General features: G+C 40.9%; 1 long non-coding RNA gene across 1 annotated transcript in view; it reads left to right on the plus strand.

Moving 5' to 3' along the window:
• Positions 1–23,367, plus strand: part of LOC135095290 (uncharacterized) — a 103,392-nt gene that overhangs the window by 65,743 nt on the left and 14,282 nt on the right. The gene's annotated exons all lie outside the window — the stretch shown is intronic.

A 23,367-nucleotide genomic window follows, 5' to 3' on the forward strand; every position in this document is an offset into this window, starting at 1 on the left:
GAGAAAGGTGAAAGAGGAAAGAAAATCTAGAGAGGGAAGAGGGAAAGGAGGAGAGACAAAGGAAGATAATGTAATGGAATAAATGGAAAACGTAGAGAAAAGAATGAAGAAAGATGGAGAAGGAAGATTAAATAATAAATAAACGAAAATCTACACAAAGGAAGGAGAAAGAAGTATAGAGGAAGAAGATAAATCAAGATAAAGAAGGGAGAAAGAATAAACAGAAGAGATAAAAGAACAGAACAAACGAAAATCGAGAGAAGGAAAGAAGGAGGATAGATAATGAAAATTAATTAAGCTTCAAAATCGAAAGAAAGAAGAGAGAAAGAGAGCCAGAAAAAAAGGGAGGTAAAAATAACGTGGTAACCAAGAGAAAAAAAAGGAAGGAAAGAAGGAAGGATAAGGTAAAATAAAAAAAAATATATATATATATTGAAAATCGAAAAGGAAGAAAGGAGAAAAAATGGAATAAAGGAGATAAAGTATCTGGATAAAAGAAAAAAAGAAAAAGAAGGGAGAGGGAAGGATAGACAAGGAAAGAAAATACACAATGAAAATCAAAAGAAGAAACAGGGATAGACATAGAGATAAATTAATAAAGTAAAGAGAGAGAGAGAGAGAGAGAGAGAGAGAGAGAGAGAGAGAGAGAGAGAGAGAGAGAGAGAGAGAGAGAGAGAGAGAGAGAGAGAGAGAGAGAGAGGATGTGCTGAGAGGAAGTGTTTGTGTAATAGGAGTGAAATATTTTCCTTCTTTTCTTGATATTTATGTTCACTTTCTGACAAGAGACAAGAGAAACAAGAAGAGCAACACACACACACACACACACACACACACACACACACACACACACACACACACACACACACACACACACACACACACACACACACACACCAACTGACAAGCAAGGAGACAGAGACAAAAAGACATATCCTTTTACCGAAACTAACAAGAACTAACGGAATGTCACACACCTTTACACACACACACACACACACACACACACACACACACACACACACACACACACACACACACACACACACACACACACACACACACACACACACAATACTAGCATGTACGTAAGAGGCAATCAGCTCAACTCACCGTCTCATCTCCTGCAGAGCTCCTCCTTCTCCTCCTCCTCCTCCTCCTCCTCCTCCTGCTCCTCCTCTTCTTTCCTCCTCCACTTCCACCCTTTGCAGTCTCTTATTCCTCATCATCTTCAGCTTCATTTTCATCCTCTCTCTCTCTCTCTCTCTCTCTCTCTCTCTCTCTCTCTCTCTCTCTCTCTCTCTCTCTCTCTCTCTCTCTCTCTCTCTCTCTCTCCCTCTTGCTCTCGTCTTTGTAAGGAAACACACAAAAGATACACACGTGGCACAGATTCAATCACACACACACACACACACACATGTTATCTCTTTCTCTGTGTTTCTTCAGTCAAAATTTCTGTCGCTGTGTGTTGTTGTTTGCGTGAGGGAAGCACCGATGACACAACACCTGCTCCTCTACCGCGATACAAGCTAATAGCTTTTGCTTCTCTCTTGTACCTCTCTCTCTCTCTCTCTCTCTCTCTCTCTCTCTCTCTCTCTCTCTCTCTCTCTCTCTGTGTGTGTGTGTGTCACTTTTACATAAACTTCCTCTTCTCTCTTTCTCTTCGTAATCATCTTTCATATCCATTGAGGGGTTAGAGGGAGATAAGAGAGGAAGGGGAGGGAGAAGGGAAGGGAGGGAGAAGGGAGGGAGGATGCGAAAGAGAGAGAACGATAGGGTGTTGAATATAAATTTGTAAATGAATAGTAGTATGTCTTTCATGAAAATTCGGTCGTCATGCCTCTATAATATTTACTTAAATTGACAGACACCTACAACGCCAGAGGAGTGGATGACTGTGGCTCATGGATTTCAGAGAAGATGGAATTTCCCAAACTGTTTGGGAGCTATTGACGGGAAGCATGTGTCGATAAGAGCTCCACGTGATAGTGGTTCATATTTTTACAACTACAAAGGCAACCACAGCATTGTACTTCTTGCCATATGTGACGCAAATTGTGAATTTATATATGCGGACATAGGCACAAATGGTAGAGTATCAGATGGTGGTGTGTGGGACAAGTGTTCTGTCAGTAGTCTCATACAAAATAATACTGCTGGTTTGCCAGAAGATTCAATTCTTGGAAGTAGTAGTCTACCATTTCCATATGTTTTTGTGGCAGATGATGCATTTCCATTGCAGCGACACATTATGAAACCTTTTTCACATAGGAGTCAGGATACAAGAGAGCGCATTTTCTCATACCGGCTCTCTAGGGCATGGCGAACCGTGGAAAATGCATTTGGTATTTTGGCCAATAGATTTCGTGTGTTTCACTCACCAATTGATCTACCTCCATCAAAGATTGAATATATTGTTTTAGCATGCAAATCTTTGCATAACTTTCTCATAAGAGACCATGTGAGACACTACACGCCGGAAGGATCTTTAGATGTTGAAGATCTGTCAGTAGGACAAATTATTCCTGGAACATGGCGACAAACTCCTGAGTTACCAGGAACACAGAGAGTTATCTGTAATGACATGGCTGATGGTAAGAGTGTGCGTGAACAGTTTATGGATTACTTTAATGGTGTAGGGGCAGTATCATGGCAACACTTGTACATAGGTGAAGAGGGTTAATTGTGATAAATGTCTATATACCTAGGTGTATTTCATGTTGTGTATTGTCTCTGAATGTAATACTTATTGAACTTTGTATTCATGTACATATGTGCACATGTGAAACAAAAGACTTGGCTTTCTTTATGTGTAAACAGCAAATTATTATTATTTCTCATAATGAAATTATAACAGTGTCTACAATGTTTCATTTCCCTTTCCTTTCATCACCATCTTTATCAATTAATCACCACATCCTGCATGTCTCAGGTGAAATGCCTGTTGGAGAGAGAGAGAGAGAGAGAGAGAGAGAGAGAGAGAGAGAGAGAGAGAGAGAGAGAGAGAGAGAGAGAGAGAGAGAGAGTGAGAGAGAGAGAGAGAGAGAGATCGTTTATGAACTTACCTCATGATCATTATGTTCTTCCACAGCTTTGTTACTGTCAGGATCGATGTTTGACTGAGATGTCCTCGTTATGCCACCATCATTGAGAAAAGAAAGCTCATCAAAGCACCATAACTTGGGGCTGTACACGTCGTCCGTCCCAGCTCCTGACTTGCGAGAGTTTTCTATCTCTCGCATTTCACGCCTGTACTGATTTCGCAAACAATCTAGTTTCTTTTTTATATCCGCAATGGTAACGGATGCATACTTCTTTTCTATTTCTCTTGTTATTGCTGTAAGGGCTGTTACATGTTTATTTCTGTCCTTATAATCAGCACTCTTTATGTTCCACAAGCAAGGTTTTTGACGGTACATATCAATTATCCATGCTGTATCTTCCCTGGACCACTGAACGTTTCCTCCTTCAGGTACACTTGTAGAAGGACCGCCAGACATGCTGATATGCACAGAACACTTTGAATGCGAGATAGATTCCTACTTAATTACGAGGACACATTTAGTGTTTCGCATCATACCACTCGAAACAGTTTCTGGGGTTTCCTGCAAACTCACAGACATTTGCCCGCTAGTTTGCCCCCAGTCTCCTCGCTTCTGACGTCACCTTCGTGCCTGCCACTCAACCTCCTTCCTATTGTATTGGAACGGGATCTGGTATCACTGTTTGCCCGTCGAGCATGCTCGATAGTGTGGACACACCTTAAATTAGTGAGCCAGGGAGGAACAAACAGTAACTCACCTGACGCCTGCTGTCGTGTGGCGCTGGCATGGAGAGAAGACGTGAAACTCTCCAGGGCCATGATACCAGAGGGGGAGACAGGCAGGCGAGGTGATTCTGATAATGAGAGGAGGGACGTGTGATGCATTTAGGTCTCAGAAGCACTTAAATGAAGAGAGATGAATTTAAAAGCCGTTAAATGAAGGGATGAGTGTAAGAGATAACGTGTCATGTACTGGGCAGTGATGACATTTAATTGGAAATAAGGAGCTTGACAAAGTGATGATTATGAAGGTAACGTGTGATTTACTAAGTGACGCTAGATAGGACAAGCAGGTGCACTAACTGGTGGTGACTGTGGTGTTAACATGTGATGTGTTATGCTAGACAATACCCGGAAGCGAGCACATGATCATTATGTGACAGTGTATCATGTATTTTATTGGACAAAGATCCAGCAGATGGGAAAAAGGATCTAGACCAAGTATTAGTGATCGTAATGGTGTGATTGAGAGGAAGGAGAGGGTAAAGCCAGACTGAGAAGAGGAAGCCCATTAACTTCACCCACACGCCTTCAGTCTTACACTCATTTTAACAGTTTATTAACCCTTTTATTGGTATGGCTGGCCTTCGCTATCTTTTCTATCACTGTAAAAGTTGATTGCATGGAGACACACGAGAGAAAAGAAATAAAACAAGGTTATTTTTGTGTTTTTTCCCCTGAAGAAATATTAACGAGGGTCTAGCACAAAAATAGTATCTAAAAAGTACAGGTATTATAGTGTCTGGTCGCATGGCAGGGAGGGTAAGGAGAGCCGCACTGCCAGTACAGCCGTCAGGAAGCCAATCCCGTATATTTGCCTGTTAATCCTGTCATCAACTCTGGTTCGAACTAACCGAACATAATTCGAACAGACCGAACATAATTGAACCATACCACAAACAACCAAACACGACAGGTATTAAAGGGGAAAATTTTGTCCAGTAGTGAAAGGCTTAAAAAACGTTGATACAAAAAAGTGTGGCGGTTAACGATGCAAAGATTGGCAGGGCACATACTACACAATATATATATATATATATATATATATATATATATATATATATATATATATATATATATATATATATATATATATATATATATATATATATATATATATATATATATATATATATATATATATATATATATATATATATATATATATATATATATATATATATATATATATATATATATATTTTTTTTTTTTTTTATGTAGGAAGGATACTGGCCAAGGGCAACAAAAATCTAATAAAAAAAATGCCCACTGAAATACCAGTCTTGAAGGAATTCAAGTCATAGGAAGGTGGAAATACAGAAGCAGGCAAGGAGTTCCAGAGTTTACCAGAGAAAGGAATGAATGATTGAGAATACTGGTTAACTCTTGCATTAGAGAGGTGGACAGAATAGGGGTGAGAGAAAGAAGAAAGTCTTGTGCAGCGAGGCCGCGGAAGGAGGGGGGGCATGCAGTTAGCAGGATCAGAAGAGCAGTTGGCATGAAAATAGTGGTAGAAGACAGCTAAATATGCAACATTGCGGCGGTGAGAGAGAGAGTGAAGACAGTCAGTTAGAGGGGAGGAATTGATGAGACGAAAAGCTTTTGATTCCGCCCTGTCTAGAAGAGCAGTATGAGTGGAACCCCCCCAGACATGTGAAGCATACTCCATGCATGGACGGATAAGACTCTTGTACAGAGTAAGCAGCTGAGGGGGTGAGAAAAACTGGCGGAGACGTCTCAGAACGCCTAACTTCATAGAAGCTGTTTTAGCTAGAGATGAGATGTGAAGTTTCCAGTTCAGATTATAAGTAAAGGACAGACCAAGGATGTTCAGTGTAGAAGAGGGGGACAGTTGAGTGTCATTGAAGAAGAGGGGATAGTTGTCTGGAAGGTTGTGTCGAGTTGATAGATGAAGGAATTGAGTTTTTGAGGCATTGAACAATACCAAGTTTGCTCTGCCCCAATCAGAAATTTTAGAAAGATCAGAAGTCAGGCGTTCTGTGGCTTCCCTGCGTGATATGTTTACCTCCTGAAGGGTTGGACGTCTATGAAAAGACGTGGAAAAGTGCAGGGTGGTATCATTAGCATAGGAGTGGATAGGACAAGAAGTTTGGTTTAGAAGATCATTAATGAATAATAAGAAGAGAGTGGGTGACAGGACAGAACCCTGAGAAACACCACTGTTAATAGATTTAGGAGAAGAACGGTGACCGTCTACCACAGCAGCAATAGAACGGTCAGAAAGGAAACTTGAGATGAAGTTACAGAGAGAAGGATAGAAACCGTAGGAGGGTAGTTTGGAAATCAAAGCTTTGTGCCAGACTCTATCAAAGGCTTTTGATATGTCCAAGGCAACAGCAAAAGTTTCACAAAAGTCTCTAAAAGAGGATGACCAAGACTAAGTAAGGAAAGCCAGAAGATCACCAGTAGAGTGGCCTTGACGGAACCCATACTGGCGATCAGATAGAAGGTTGTGAAGTGATAGATGTTTAAGAATCTTCCTGTTGAGGATAGATTCAAAAACTTTAGATAAGCAGGAAATTAAAGCAATAGGACGGTAGTTTGAGGGATTAGAGCGGTTACTCTTTTTAGGAACAGGTTGAATGTAAGCAAACTTCCAGCAAGAAGGAAAGGTAAATGTTGACAGACAGAGCTGAAAGAGTTTGACTAGGCAAGGTGCAAGCACGGAGACACAATTTCGGAGAACAATAGAAGGGATCCCATCAGGTCCATAAGCCTTCCGAGGGTTTAGGCCAGCGAGGGCATGGAAAACATCATTACGAAGAATTTTAATACGAGGCATGAAGTAGTCAGAGGGTGGAGGAGAGGGAGGAACTAGCCCAGAATCGTCCAAGGTAGAGTTTTTAGCAAAGGTTTGAGCAAAGACTTCAGCTTTAGAAATAGATGTGATAGCAGTGGTGCCATCTGGTTGAAGTAGAGGAGGGAAAGAAGAAGAAGCAAAGTTATTGGAGATATTTTGGGCTAGATGCCAGAAATCACGAGGGGAGTTAGATCTTGAAAGGTTTTGACATTTTCTGTTAATGAAGGAGTTTTCGTCTAGTTGGAGAACAGACTTGGCATGGTTCCGGGCAGAAATATAAAGTGCATGAGATTCTGGTGATGGAAGGCTTAAGTACCTTTTGTGGGCCACCTCTCTATCATGCATAGCACGAGAACAAGCTGTGTTCAACCAAGGTTTAGAAGGTTTAGGACGAGAAAAAGAGTGAGGAATGTACGCCTCCATGCCAGACACTATCACCTCTGTTATGCGCTCAGCACACAAAGACGGGTCTCTGACACGGAAGCAGTAGTCATTCCAAGGAGAATCAGCAAAATACCTCCTCAGGTCCCCCCAACTAGCAGAGGCAAAACGCCAGAGGCACCTTCGCCTAGGGGGATCCTGAGGAGGGATTGGAGTGATAGGACAAGATAAAGATATGAGATTGTGATCGGAGGAGCCCAACGGAGAAGAAAGGGTGATAGCATAAGCAGAAGGATTAGAGGTCAGGAAAAGGTCAAGAATGTTGGGCGTATCTCCAAGACGGTCAGGAATACGAGTAGGGTGTTGCACCAATTGCTCTAGGTCATGGAGGATAGCAAAGTTGTAGGCTAGTTCACCAGGAAGGTCAGTGAAGGGAGAGGAAAGCCAAAGCTGGTGGTGAACATTGAAGTCTCCAAGAATGGAGATCTCTGCAAAAGGGAAGAGGGTCAGAATGTGCTCCACTTTGGAAGTTAAGTAGTCAAAGAATTTCTTATAGTCAGAGGAGTTAGGAGAGAGGTATACAGCACAGATAAATTTAATATGAGAATGAATATATATATATATATATATATATATATATATATATATATATATATATATATATATATATATATATATATATATATATATATATATATATATATATATATATATATATATATATATATATATATATATATATATATATATATATATATATATATATATATATATATATATATATATATATATATATATATATATATATATATATATATATATATATATATATATATATATATATATATATATATATATATATATATATATATATATATATATATATATATATATATATATATATATATATATATATATATATATATATATATATATATATATATATATATATATATATATATATATATATATATATATATATATATATATATATATATATATACATATATATATATATATATATATATATATATATATATATATATATATATATATATATATATATATATATATATATATATATATATATATATATATATATATATATATATATATGTAAAGAGTACTCAGCTCCCAGGCCATCCGGTACGCCTTTTTTTTAATATATGTATTTATCATTGGGGATATTTAATGACACTCAGTCCACCCACCATCACCACCTCCACGGCAGCAGGTCTTAGTCAGCAGAGCTCCTCAGGCAATCACCTTCACTCGCGTGCCCTTCCTCGTCTTATTATCGAACATTCGTAACTGACCAGCAGCTTGACATGACCTTTTATAACTGGTCAACCGATGTTTCATTAGCGGCGACCTCATTTCTGCTGATTTCTTGATAGCCCATCACGAGCTCCGCCGCCATTCCCTCCAGCCCACACTTGCCGCCGCCACACACACACACACACACGCTGCTTTCATCGTGGTGAGTTGCGGCCTGACAGCTTCCTATAACCATCCTGAGCTTGGTGCCCGCATCCCGCAGTGTGTGTCTCACACACCCCGTGACCTCGGCGGCTCGGGAAAGGTCCAGGCAACGTCCTTTTGGGTGTTCGCGGGATTGTGAAATGTTGCTTGTGTAAAGTGTTAAGAATAAGACTTTGGCCGGGATGGTGTTTGTGAGGAATGTGTGATTCTGCTTTGTTGCTTAGTGTGCTGTTGAGTTAAGTGGTTTGGGAGGATGGTAGTGTTGTGGTTGTTAAAGGGTAGGTTGTATTGCATTGAATCGGATAGTAGTAGTAGTAGTAATAGAAACAGTAGTAGTAGTAGTAGTAATAGTAGTAGTAGTGGTAGTAGTAGTGGTGGTGATGGTGATAGCAAGGTTAAGGAGGAGGAGGAAAAGCGACAATGATGATGTCAATGATTATAACAACAGCAATATTAATGAGTGATAATGTTTGAGTCGCACAGAAGCATATACATTATAACATTAAAGAGATAAAAAAATAATTGACGGAGAGATAACTATAATCATTATAAACATAGATACAAAAACAATTACAATTACAACAAATACCAATATGTAGACATCAAAGCATTTTACAGGTAGGCAGTGTTGATGATGAGCCGCTTCATTAAAACTTGCTCTGCTGTTGTTGATGATCCCCCTTCTTGACTAAACACACTGACACATTCCTTCTTGCTCCACAGCCACCTCCAAGCATTGCACTGCCTAGAAATTAGTACATATAATCTTTTAATTTCCCTTTTCTCTTTCTTGTCTATGTTTATAAAGATTTCATTGTTTTTATTCCTGGGAACTGAGTGATAAATAGAATAGAAACTGCTAAATCCAATCTCTTATTTCATTTTTTCTGCTTCTTGTTTATGTTTATAAAAAAATATACTTGTTCTTATTGCTGGGAATTGGTAAATCTTTTCATTGTTGGAAATTGCTAAATCTAATCTCATGACTACTAAATCTAATCATTGCTGGGAATTACTAAATCGAATCATTGTTACTGTTGGAAATTGCTAAATCAAATCTTTTCATTCACATTTTTCTTTCCTTTCTATCCTTATCAAGATTGCATTCCTCTTAGTGCTGGGAATTGTCGTATATCTCGTTGGAAAAGGTAAACATTTCCAAACTGCTTCCCGAACCAGGATCCTCGAGCACCAAGAGCCTCATCCGCAACTCAAGCAGGCCCCGGGGACTTATCTGTCATGCATGAGTCACGAGTTCGGGTTTGTGAGTGTGTCGCCGGTAGGGTTGGCAGCCTTGACACGACACACGGCTTGCACACTCGTTACTTGGGTTTTATATTGATGAGCACGAAATAATACTGTCACAGTAGAGGCTCCAGAGAGAGAGAGAGAGAGAGAGAGAAGGGGGGTTTAATCTCTCTCTCTCTCTCTCTCTCTCTCTCTCTCTCTCTCTCTCTCTCTCTCTCTCTCTCTCTCTCTCTCTCTCTCTCTCTCTCTCTCTCTCTCTCTCTCTCTCTCTCTCTCTCTCTCTCTCTCTCTCTCTCTCTCTCTCTCCCTCTTGCTTTAGCTGACAACTGTAATGAAGTATCTCTATCTTATGGTGTCTGACGCTATTTGCGTAGTAAATTAATCAAATCAAATTAATCTCTCTCTCTCTCTCTCTCTCTCTCTCTCTCTCTCTCTCTCTCTCTCTCTCTCTCTCTCTCTCTCTCTCTCTCTCTCTCTCTCTCTCTCTCAACAGAGGAACTTTAAGGTAAATTAAAGAATTATAGCAAAAGGAGCGTACTAAGATTGTTGGAGGAGGAGGAGGAGGAGGAGGAGGAGGAAGATGACGAGGAGCAGGAGGAGCAGAAAGAAGAAGAAGAGCAGGAGGAATAAAAAGACAAGGAGCAGCAGGAGGAGGAGAAGGAAGAAGAGTTGACAGGAAGCGGAGGTGAATCACCGTAAACTCTTTTATATACAATCTTTTGAAAGGAACGGGATCCTTATGAAAACCTTTGTAGTGCTTCTGTAGTTAGTGGCAGCTTTCATAATCACGTGACTCAAGTAAGGTAACAAGAGCCCTGCCATCACTAGTTGCCGGAAGTGTGATATAACATGCGGGATTATGTAACACTGATAATTTCTTTTTTTACATTTTTTTTTTTCTGTACGTAGATTAAACATTAAGTTTTCCAGATTTTTTTCCGTTTTTCGCAAAGTGCAGTGTTTTTTTTTTTCTATAACTTCTTGATAGCCTGCTCTCTCTCTCTCTCTCTCTCTCTCTCTCTCTCTCTCTCTCTCTCTCTCTCTCTCTCTCTCTCTCTCTCTCTCTCTCTCTCTCTCTCTCTCTCTCTCTCTCTCTCTCTCCGTCTACAGTTATTATATGTTCTGTCCACGAACCTGAGGACATATCGCATCCTAAACAAAACAGACGTTCCCTTCCCGTCTTCACGTCTGAAAGTTGCAATATTTACTTTTTTGTCATCGAGCACAGCAGGCGATGTTTCTGGCGCTGGTGTGTTTGATAAAGCAACTGTTTGAGATTCCAGATTCTGCTTTTGAACGCGAAGGTTTAATGAACCGATGGAAATTTATTGCATGTTTTCTTACTTACATCTCTCCTGTGTGCCTTCATTGCGTAGCTTTTCAACAGGTCTGCTCCTTCAGTGTCCCTCTTGTCATCTAAAAAATTACTTAGCCCACAACATTACGTATGCTAAGATCACCACCTTGCCTCCGTTTTCTTCGTCCCTTCATTTTCATTCTTGTCCTTGTCACTGTCGTCCTCCTTGACCTCCTCCTCCTCCTCCTCCTCCTAGCTCTTGTTTTTGTTGTTGTTTTTGTTGTTATTGTTCTCCTTCTCTTCCTCCTCCCCCTTCACCACCACCACCACTACCACCACCACCACCATCACCACCCACATCCCCTTTACGGTGCCACCAATCCCCTGAACAAACATCACCATCCTTCACGTAAGCCCATAACTCAACGCTAACACCTGCCTCCCCATGGTTCCTGCAGCAGAGGGAGGTGTTCGACGCGCTCTTCTTCACCACCTGGTTCTGCACGGCCTGGACGGGGCCTCGCCTGTCATCCCTGCTTCACGAGGGACAAGGACTCACTCAAGATCTCCCTCAAAACCATCGCGCAGAATTTCAGGGACCGCGGCGTCACTTTCAGTAAGTTGAGAGAGAGAGAGAGAGAGAGAGAGAGAGAGAGAGAGAGAGAGAGAGAGAGAGAGAGAGAGAGGGAGAGAGAGAGAGAGAGAGAGAGACTTAAGTTGTTTTCATTTCTGGATGTGCGTTGTAATCCCACGCTCAGGGCGGCACAACAGCAAGGAGAGGCATGTCCCGAGCCCCGCCTAAGGACAATGTCTCTCTGGGGGATTTTTAGGGATAAGCCGCTCGAGCTGACTGCCGCCTTGTTGTCCTGGGCACTGCTGAGACCGAGGGCAGGGAGGGAGGGAGAGAGGCAGGAAGAAAAGGGACTTAGCTTGGAGGAAGAGCTTGTCTGTGTTTTATCTCTTCGTAGGGATGATTGTTTCAGTAGGGGAATGAATTTTATTTATTTATTTGCTCCGAGAGATCCGAACGCGATACATACAGTTACATGTGTGTGTGTGTGTGTGTGTGTGTGTGTGTGTGTGTGTGTGTGTGTGTGTGTGTGTGTGTGTGTGTGTGTGTGTGTGTGTGTGTGTGTGTGCGTGTGTGTGTGTTTGCGTGCGAGGCAGCATCACAACACACACAGAGGCTGAGTAGTGGTGCTACATCCCTGAGAGAGTGTCACGGGGACTAAGGCGGTTATGAGATGAAAGGTGGGAGAGAACTTCACACTCCAGAATAAATTCCAGCGCCTGATGTGAGAGAATCGGGAAGGTGTGACGTCACCTTCAGAAATCGCAGCGATCGTGCCTCAGCCATGTAAGTGAAGCAAGAGTCGAGGGCAAAGTTGCCTTGATTTGGCTTGGCAGGTTGTCAGCACGGCACCACTTGGTATTATTCTAGCGACACATTATGAAATTCCATCCAAGTCAGCTGCCGTTGAAGGATAAATGACAAGAAAGAATATTTTCCTAGCAATAAAAAAAATCAATGTGTTAAATCAGAAGGATAGAAGGACACGATAGAAAATTTGTAATATATTAATGGTGAAGTATTACGAAAAGACTCAACTAAAATAGCTCTCTTAACAGATGCTAGCACTGCAGAGAGAGAGAGAGAGAGAGAGAGAGAGAGAGAGAGAGAGAGAGAGAGAGAGAGAGAGAGAGAGAGAGAGAGAGAGAGAGAGAGAGAGAGACTGAAAAATAATTGGGGATTATTTTACTAGCTTTGGGGCACAACCCACCAGAGGGGCACAACCCACCAGAATAATGAAAACTGACATGAAAAAAAAAACTCTTTATTTTCTAAGGACTGAAAGATGGACGATTATTGATTATTGTTGGTAAAAGCAATATTTTCAGTGGGGAGAGAAAGCAGTAGTAGTTTTCTGTCTTGAATGCGCGAGGATCATATTGTAGTGTAATATGTTGTTATCGTCCAAAGTTTTAATGTGTTAGGTACAGACAGGAAGGTCTCATGCGTGTAATCAATAATAGTTCAGAGGAAAGGAGGAACAGCAGCACTAAGAAGGATGAGGCTCCGTCAGAGAAACACAGTACAGAAAAGCTCCTGGCGGGGTAACTAGAATGACTGGGTTTTAGAAGATCATGGATGTTGCCTGCAGGATGAAGGGTCTCGGCTCAGGCTCGATGAACAGAATAAGACAAAGGCAAAGTTGACTGGACAAAACTACGGTGCCAAAAATACGTTTAAATGAGCAAGACAAGAGAGAAGTGCGGATTGTACTGATGCAGGACTGATGAACATTAGACACTGTGTTCTTGATTAGCAATGGAAGGTCGGGTCAATAGTGTGAAAAACTAGGATGGAAAATATCAGTACAGGTGTGGCTAGAGAACACAGTGTTCCAGGAAGTAAAAATATCGAAAAATATGAAAGAACCATTGTATAATAAAACTTTCTGTTGTGGAAGATCGGGAGTAAAGCTGATGAAAACTGCGTCATGATCATCATCATTATCATCATCATCATCATCATCATCATCATAAAATAAGGAAAGCTTCTGAAAATATTATTGAAAGAATGCAGCGTGTCGAGAGAGATGGAAATCATGGGAGACGCGCACAGTATTTCTAGTGACTGTAATTTATGCTTCTCATTCTCGATATTTTTTTTATTTTTATCACCAGTTCTACGTTTTTGTGACACAAATATGAAGGAGTGTGCGAACGATAAAGTTTCACAAAGCAAAAAACACTTTCGGCAGAAGCAAATTAAAGGCAGAAGGGAGTGAGGGGATGCGGGGCCACTTACCTCGGTGCAGTGGTTGGCGCTGAGGTGACGCGTGGTGTGGTGACTGCATCCTAGAGATTTTACCTGGTTTACGTTCCAGATGTGTGTGTGTGTGTGTGTGTATGTGTGTGTAAACGATAACTCAAATCGATCATTTCCTCACGTCGCTTACACTCAAGAATTTGACATGTTAATAGAGACGTGTCCTTTCATCCCTCGAGGAGTGACGCCCGCTTGCCTCCCGCTCCAGCACGGCAGGCAAAGAAAACGAGAGTCTGTTCCCCCGCCTCCCCTGGAGCACCTGTTGCAGCCCCGCAGGATTACAGACTTGCAGACTGGAAAGTTCTGCATTAATTTTACCGAATCTCGTAATCTCTTGGTAAATAGGAATCGGCGAGCAACAAGCGACCTTTCCTGGTTATTCATCATGATTCGAGATCATGATCTTAAATGTAACTTGTTTATCAATGAACCTTATATTTACATGTGACAGAATAGTCAGGCGTGGAGGGAAGAGCGCCTGAAGTGTGTGGACAGTGTGAAGACCAGTGCCAAGAAATGCCGGGGTTTTGAAAGCCGGAGAAACTCGGTGATGGTAAACTGTTGACGGTAAAAGATTAATGGGAAACTTTTTGGTGGTGCAAGTCAGATGAAAAATCTTTAAAGGTGGAAAAAAATATGGGATATTTCCGTGATGGAAGAAAGATAAGGAGTTTTTCGAGGCTGGTGACTGGCGGCTGGTCAGTGTGTGTGTGTCCAGCCTGTACTGTAAACAACAAGGCAGCTCAAGCTCCTGAGTTTTCAAGCTGTTTTCAAGTATTCTGCCAGTATTTGGACCACGCAACTACAAAAGCAAGTGTGTGAAGTCCTACTGCCTGTTGTGGTGTGTAGAATTTTGAGGGAGTAGTGGGACTTAGTCTAAAAATAAGTTAAGAATCCAAGCAGCCTGGCAAAACCCTCCCTCAAATCCCTTCCCTTTGTTTGCGCATGCGCACAAGGGTTGTGACGTCAGGACGCCGTTGCCATAGAAACGCGGCGAACTGCTGAACGCCACCATGGCCCGGCAAGTAGCAGAATTACGGAAATTACAAAGACATCAGCTTAAACAAATAAATAAGGATGACTTGATAGACAGCATTTTGTCATACAACGAAGAAGAACAACTCCATACCATCACTGGACAGTTTGCTTCATTAATGCAAGAAATAAATGAACTGAAAGCTATGCTGTCATCTCCTGACAGTGTTGTGAACAAGAGACTCACTGAAATGGAGGCCAGAATTGAGAAGCAAGGACGAATTATAGCCGCACAGCAACAGTTTTTGGAAGCTGTGGACAAGAAGGAAAGAGAGAACAACATAGTCATCCTTGGCGTAACAGAGCAGAATGAGTCACTAGAAGGCGCTACAAACGACGAAGACAAGTTAGAAGTTCTATGGAACAAAATTGGTGTCGAGGACGTCCGAGGAACGCACTGGAGGTTGGGACGTGAAGCCAACAACGGAGAAAGCCGCAGGTCTCGCCCTATACTGCTGACCCTGACGGATAAGGATGTAAGGAGTCGCGTCTTGGAGAACAGCAATCGTCTGAAGAATGCAGGAGATAATGTCAAATCCATCTATATTAAGAAGGATGTTCACCCTAGCGTCAGGAGGGAGTGGAAGAGGTTGCGAGACGTTGAGAGAGAGGAGAAGGAGAAGCCAGAAAATGTTGGGTGCGTTATCCGCCTTGATCCAAGAGAACGTAAAGTGTACAAGGATGGTGAGATAATTGATAGTTGGAATCCTTTGTTTTTTTAGATAATCCACAGCAAGTGAGTCAGATAAAGATAATGTCTTGGAATATAAACAGTGTGCGTACTAAGATGGAGAAAATGAGTGTTAGACAAATGCTGGCCAACTATGATGTGATTGGTCTAAATGAAGTAAAAACTAATGAGCATGTGCATTTCCCCGGTTATGTAACCTTTAGAAGTAAGGCCACACAATCGAGTAACAGGGGAGGCACAGTGGTGCTGGTGAGAAACTGTATCGCCCCGTTTGTTTACGAGGTTGATACCAGTGTTAATGATCAGGTGTGGTTACAGTTTCGAAACATGTATGGTGTTTTGTTTGGTTTCATCTATGTACCACCAAATGATTCCCAATATTATAGTCATGAGTCTTTTGCTGCTATTCAAGGAAAAATCAAGGCCAAGTACATGTGTAATGGTTACATCATGATGGGAGATATGAACGCAAGATTTGGCAAAAGAGTGAGGGAAATTTTACCATATGTACAAGAGCAAGAGAGTCACCCATATTCATACCCACATATAAATGATGATGTCAATGTTGCTAATGACAATGCAGAAGTGTTGTCTTCTATTTGTATGAATAACAAGCTTTTGGTGTTAAACAACCTGAAAACATGTAAGAATAATTTCGTGAGTGACAAAACGTACCGCAAGCGTGATGTATGGATTTCCGAGTTAGATGTATGTATTGTATCACCACAGTTGTTAGACTCTATTAATGATTTTTCAGTGATGCAACGTATCGACCTTCCATCTGACCACGCCCCAATAACTGCCACAGTGAATGTCACAGGGGTAGACCTAGATAACCTTAGTGTACGGGCGTCCACACTTGGTGGACACGCAGCTCTGTTAGGAACGGCAGGAAGATCAAGGTTGGTAAGAAAACCTGTAAGATTCTGTGAGATTGATAAGGAGAATTTTGTGAGACATATAGCACAACAAATGCCATGTATACAAGATGATGATGTGAATTCTTATGTTAACAACCTTTCGGACACTTTGTATACATATGCCAAGAGTAGTGTTGTACTGAATGAGGAAGTGTCGCCTGTCAGTAGAATGGAGTTAGGGAGATGGGAGAGGCTGATGGAGGATGATGACGATGCGAGGGTATGGAAGGCAATTGATTGGAAGGGTAACTATAGTACATCTACGCATAGTGATAGTAATCTACCAAGTGATGCAGAATTTAGGGACCATTTTGAGAAAGTACTGAATCCTGCACGAGAAACTCAAAATTATTTATCAGATCTGTCTACAGATATTAATATTCCTGTGCTTGACGAACCCATCTCTCCCCTAGAAGTACAAAATCAAATAAAAAGGATGAAGGTTAACAAGGCATGTGGGCCTGATGGTATCCCTCCTGGAGTTTTTTCACTTATGTCACCCCAGTGGCTTGTTACTATTGCCACATTATTTAGTTGTATTTTTTCATCTGCTATGTTCCCTTATGCATGGAATAGAGCAAAAGTATTTGTAATATTTAAGAAAGGTGACAAGACTAACACTGATAACTATCGTGGAATAAGCGTCATTAACTCTATAGCTAAACTGTATGAGATGGTACTTTGTGAACGCCTGAATCAGTGGTTCAAACCAGACAGGGAACAAGCAGGGGCGCAGAAGAAGCGTGGATGTATAGAGCATATAGTAACGCTCAGGCTGCTTACCAACACAGCCAGGTTAAAGAAGATTAAGTTGTTTGTGGTATTTATAGATTTCTCGAAAGCGTATGACATCGTTCCAAGGAAAACTCTGTTTACTGTGATGAAGGGTTTGGGGTGCGGGGCCGTGATGCTGGCCGCTATGGTGGCCATGTATCGCACCACGGAAAGTGTTATCGGTGCCGCAGTATTGAGCGCCTCACAGGGAGTCAGACAAGGATCCCCTACCTCTTGCTTTTTGTTTGTAATGTTTGTCAATATGTTAATCAGATCTGTTAAAGGAAAGTGTAGACCAGAAGTATTTATAGAATGGTTAAAAATTTTAATGTTCATGGATGATACAGTATTATTATCAACGAGTAGGGAGAATATGTACATTAAGCTAAGGATATTACAGGAATATTGTAAAGAGTATGGTATGAGGATAAACAGTGCAAAGACGAAATTTTTTGTCATCAATGGTGGGCTAGGAGACAAGGAGCCGTTTAGTGTAGGTGGTACGAGTATGAAAGTGGAACACTGTGATAGTTATATGTATTTGGGTTCACCATTTACGTGTGACGGTTCTGTGTCTTCTGCCGTCAAGGTACATGCAAAGAACAAATTATGTCATGTGTTAAAGTTTATATCGTTTTTAAAGAAGAATAATGATATCCCCTTTATAGTAAAGCGACGTGTGTTTGACGCTGCCCTCCTGTCGTCACTAGTGTATGGTTGTGAGTCCTGGATTGATGCTGACGTTAAACCTGTAGTTAACCTTTATAACTGGGCACTGAAACAACTGTTAGGGGTGAGAAAAACTACTCCTAACGTGGTGTGTTATGTCGAGTCGGGTTATCCATCGCTTCCTGACCTTGTGAAATATAGACAACATAAGTTTTTAAAGAAAATGTGGGATGAGAGGTCCAGTATGAATGATGATCCACTATCTTTTGCAATGAGAAAAGTAATAAACGAGAATACGAATATGGGCAAGTGCGTGAAAGAAATGATAAGAGGGGAAGTACCTGACATGTCTGTGTTATTGGAGAAAGCGAAGTGTTGCATCAGAGATTCAGGTACATCAAGATGTATAGTGTATAAAGACATAAATCCCACATTATCCACACACGAGATTTACACTAAGAGGCAAATCTTAAATGAGTTTCATAGACTGGATTTTACAAGGTTTCGATTATCTGGCCACACTCTAGCTATAGAAACAGGGCGATGGAATAGGCGAGGACGTGGCCGCTTACCGCTGGAGGAGCGGCTGTGCAGTTGTGGTGAGATACAGACGGAGAGACACGTACTGGAGAACTGTACTCTCACCCAACATCTAAGGAATAACTATAGATACGAAACAATGGAAGATGTATTTACAAAATGTACAACTAGCGGGATGTGTAATGTAATTTTCGATGTACTTAAAGTATATAAATAAGGAAATCTAAATGAATGCGAATAATTTGTATGATATCTGGTAATGTCTATTTTTGGGTAGAGAAAAAATTTTTTTATTTTGTATTTTGGGAGTTCTTTTGCTGCATTGCAAGAATATTTATTTAATGATTTAGAATATTGTGGACTACAATTATTAATGGACTACTGCTGTGGATATTTTTTTGTATTTTAGTTTTTGTTTTAGTTTTGTTTGCTGTAATATGATTGTGTAGTCAATAAATCTATCTATCTATCTATCTATATCTTCACTCCATGGAGAGAGTTCTGAAAGTTGATAAAATAAAGACACGTATAAAGAAAGTATAGAAGAATGAAAGCAGCGTTAGTTAAAGAGTGGAAGGTTTTCATCACATCACTGGTTCACTTCAGGCTGAAACACTAGCAAAGGCAAACAGTTACATCGAAAACAAACCACCAGCCAGGGACGCTCAGTGCAAACTGGATAACAGCCAATACCTGCCGTGAAATTACCTAGTGCCGCCGCCGCCCTTCACGCCACCACGCCTCAGGACGCACCATTATAATGTAAAAAAAGAAAAAAAAATGCAAATATGAATCCAAAGGGCTTTCAGATATACAAGTGTACGGACAGTGTTCTGTGTTGACGGAGAAAGACGTGGAGAGTGACGGTGGGGAGAATATAGGCGTAGGATTTTTTTTTTTTTTTAAGCAACACTAGTTGCCTACGTATTGTATTGTATCTGCACATGTTGCCGTTGCTGTTATTGCTGCTGCTGCTGCTGCTGCTGCTGCTGATGATGATGATGATAGTGATAATGATAATGTAATGTACTAAGGCTTCAGAGGCGGTTTTTTTTTTTTTTTTGGGGGGGGGTGGGTTGGGTAGCGGATGCAGTAATGCAAACAGGTCTAGCAAACTGATGAATTGGCATTTACTTTGAGAGAGTAGGTGTTGGTGGTGGTGGTTGTGGTGGTGGTGGTGGTTGTGGTGGTGGTGGTGGTGGCGGTGATGGGGGCAGACAATGATGGCCAAGGACAGAAAAAAAAGGTTGCAAATTTTGTAGTGTGCGTCACCGGTCGATAGCTAATCACAAGGAGCCCTACAGGAGAACAAGAGGAAGGGAGAGAAGATGAATGAAGGAGAATCGAGGAGAAACAATGGGAAAGACTGGGAAGGGTTTAGCACTGTACCATAACAAGACTCAACACAGACGCCTTTGTTCGATAGTGCTCAATCATTCACAATCTTAGACTGAAAAATAAATAAAAAGTAAACGCACCGAAGAAAATACACATTAAAAAAATAAAGATGAAGCACACTATCTGAAGACCTGTATTATATTTATACCGATATACTATAAAAAAAAAAATCAAAGGATAAAGTACATTGATATGCTTTATGGCTAAACACAACCAACTCCCTCTTTAAGTGTATCGCAGTGAGAGAGAGAGAGAGAGAGAGAGAGAGAGAGAGAGAGAGAGAGAGAGAGAGAGAGAGAGAGAGAGAGAGAGAGAGAGAGAGAGAGAGAGAGAGAGAGAGAGAGATACGGATTAACACTGAGCACAAGTGTCAAATTATCATCTTGGAGCAGGAAAGTGGTAATATCCTTGGAGAGTCCCGTATGAGATGAGATGAGAGGGAAGAGTGGCAGCAGACCATGAAGCAGCGAATATTGACAAGTGGCATTAATAAACACACACGTCTTGCTCTTCTTTCCCCTTCGCTTGATCGCGTTTGGCTCAACACTCGGGTCTTCCTTGGCTGTCTTCCTGTTGTTCCGTAGGTGTCTCTAATGATGAGGAAGGAAGTACACGCTACGACAAACAATGCTGGAAGTAGTAGTAGTAGTACTACTACTAGTAGTAGTAGTAGTAGTAGCAATGATAATAATAATAGTAATAGTCTGGCTATATTTAATTTATCTGACTATATACCAGGCCGCATCACACACTCTTAGGCCCTGCTGTAAACGAACAGTCTCGTAAACATAATAATAAAAATAATTATGATAATAATAATGATAATAATAATGATAATAATAATAATAATAATAATAATAATAATAATAATAATAATAATAATAATAATAATATAATAATAATAATATTAAGAGTAAGATGATGAAAACAAAAGTAATGACGATAATATTGACTTTTTTTCATCCGGAGGCATATACATCTTATAAGAAACAATTGACACACACAATAATTACAAAATATATTAACAATGGTAAAAGAAATCAATGTTATAGTAAAGTACAACTCAATGAAAAAAATACTAATAATGTTCTATATTAATATGAAAACCAATACTTTCAGAAGCACAGGTGCATTCTTATCAACCATCCTCTGGAAATTGTTAGAGATCATTCCCTTGCATTATATAACTACTCCACGTCCTTAATATATATATAAAGTCAACCAATTATGAACCTCTCTCTCTCTCTCTCTCTCTCTCTCTCTCTCTCTCTCTCTCTCTCTCTCTCTCTCTCTCTCTCTCTCTCCCTCTCTCTCTCTCTTTCTCTCTCTCTCTCTCTCATGGCGGAGGCTAAAGATAGACAGGTTTACTGCACAGACATACTAGATTCGCATTTATAATCGTTGTGATGTTTTATTTCTGCTTATTTTGACAGTCTCTAGTGAAGTTATTGGAGTTTAAAATGGTATTGTCATCATTCTGGTGATAGTTTTATCAAGGAGTGAGAAAATACGTACACGAGCCTAACTAGCCATCTTAGTGAGAGATCGAAGCCTTTAACCCTTTAACTGCTATCTGGTACACCTTTCCTCAATTACTAATCACTCTGAGACATTTCTACTTGTTCTGCAGCCATCTGCAATCTTTAAACTGTGTACAAATTGCAAAATCTATTCTTTTTAATCCCCTTCTTGTAGATGCTTATAAAGATTTCAGGCACTACTTTTGGTGGTGGTAATTGCTTCGTGTCGCAGTGGAAGGGTTAAGAGTCCTGATGAGATGACGAAGCCTTTAATTTAAGAGTACAGGATTCAGACATACATTCATTCATACCTACGTCATGAGTTCCCCCAGGCTAAATTTCACCACTAAGACTCCGCGTTTAAGATGTCGTCCAAAAATAATTTCGCTCTACTTTTCTTTTATATTTGTATTTTATTCTACTTAATTATTCGTTCATTCATTTCTTTCTTTATTTTTTTGCATGGGTGAGATATTCGTGGGGAATCATTTACTCGCATGGAATTTTGTAAGCAGCCGTGCAGTCGCCAGCCAGCCTTACCTATCGTGGCCATGTGAAGGCTGCGTGCGTCCACCCACAAATACCACCAGTGATAAGATGATCCTGAGAGGAGCTGAAATTAGACCTCGCAAGATAAACCAACAGACAATGGAACTTTCCCTCTCTCCCCTCACTCCTGTGCTCCCCGTCAGCCTTTCTTGCCTCGGGAAATGAAGCACGGTACATCCTTCAAGAACCATATTCATAAACCCTCTTCTCTTTCACCACCATCATTTTTAAAGGCCACAGAGATGATTAGCTCCCAAGCCCATGGTCGCGAGGTTGTTTCTGGGAATCGATGGACCACCTCAGAAATCATGAATCGGTTGTAATTATATTCGATATAATTATGATTTTAACCTAGATTATATAATCTGTATTGTTAATTATGATTAGTTAGTGTAATATGTAAAAAATAGGCGTTAATTAACACACGTACACACACCTAGGAACGCCAGGTCAGGCCAGGATTGCTATTAGGGCTGCAGCCAAAGGAGTGATGAGAGTGCTGCTGGCCAGTGTTGGTGTCTTCACTCCACGCAGCGGCTCAGTGGAGTTTATCGTGTAACAAGAGTGACGGTTAGTATTGTAAACATGCGTGTGACAAGTCAGTAGAATAAACATGCATGTGGAAAAAAAAAAAAAAACTTGTATAAAATAAAGGTGCATTAGAGTGAAACGTTTCCCATCCCGCCACAAGTTCACTTCAGGCTGCAAAAATCGAAAAGCTCACGGCTCTGGCTATCGTTTTGTTGCAGCTCCGTGAAAACTCGATAGCGGCCAATACCTGCCGGGGAATCATCCCCTTGTTGCGCCGCCGCCCGTGACGTCACCACGAAAAGATACACAGTGCGACAGACAATACTCGTGTAACCTGGAATGAGGCGGAGGTTGCGGCGAAGTGGTCAGCTGTGGCTGTGGCCGCCTTCAGCCCACCCGCCTGACTGCTCCTCTTTGTCACCGAGTCATGGGAAAGTCGAGGTGTTATATATAGTAAACGCCTCGCACCTGCGCCTCCTAAATGCTTAATCCTTTCACTGTCGGATCATTTTTCTTTTTATCATCTGCTACTTTATAGGCGCTCATTTGTGTACAGTGACTCCTCCCCTACAGTTTTTTATTTGCTTTATTCTTTTTAGTAATAGCTGCTGATTACATAGAGCTCGGAAACTGTTAGTAGAAGTGAATAGATTGACAGTGAACACGTAACACACAGTGTGTGTGTGTGTGTGTGTGTGTGTGTGTAAAGACGGCACCCTAATTAATGAAGCAGATTCCCTGCCTGTATTTCTAACAAAAGTGCCAAAAGAAATGTTTCACGATACACCGTATCTTGAAACATTTCTGCCCGCACCCTGACTACTTTCAAGAGGCTGTAGTTGAAATTACACGAGTTT

The sequence above is a fragment of the Scylla paramamosain genome, chromosome 48, assembly GCF_035594125.1.
Source record: "Scylla paramamosain isolate STU-SP2022 chromosome 48, ASM3559412v1, whole genome shotgun sequence".
Classification (NCBI taxonomy): domain Eukaryota; kingdom Metazoa; phylum Arthropoda; class Malacostraca; order Decapoda; family Portunidae; genus Scylla; species Scylla paramamosain.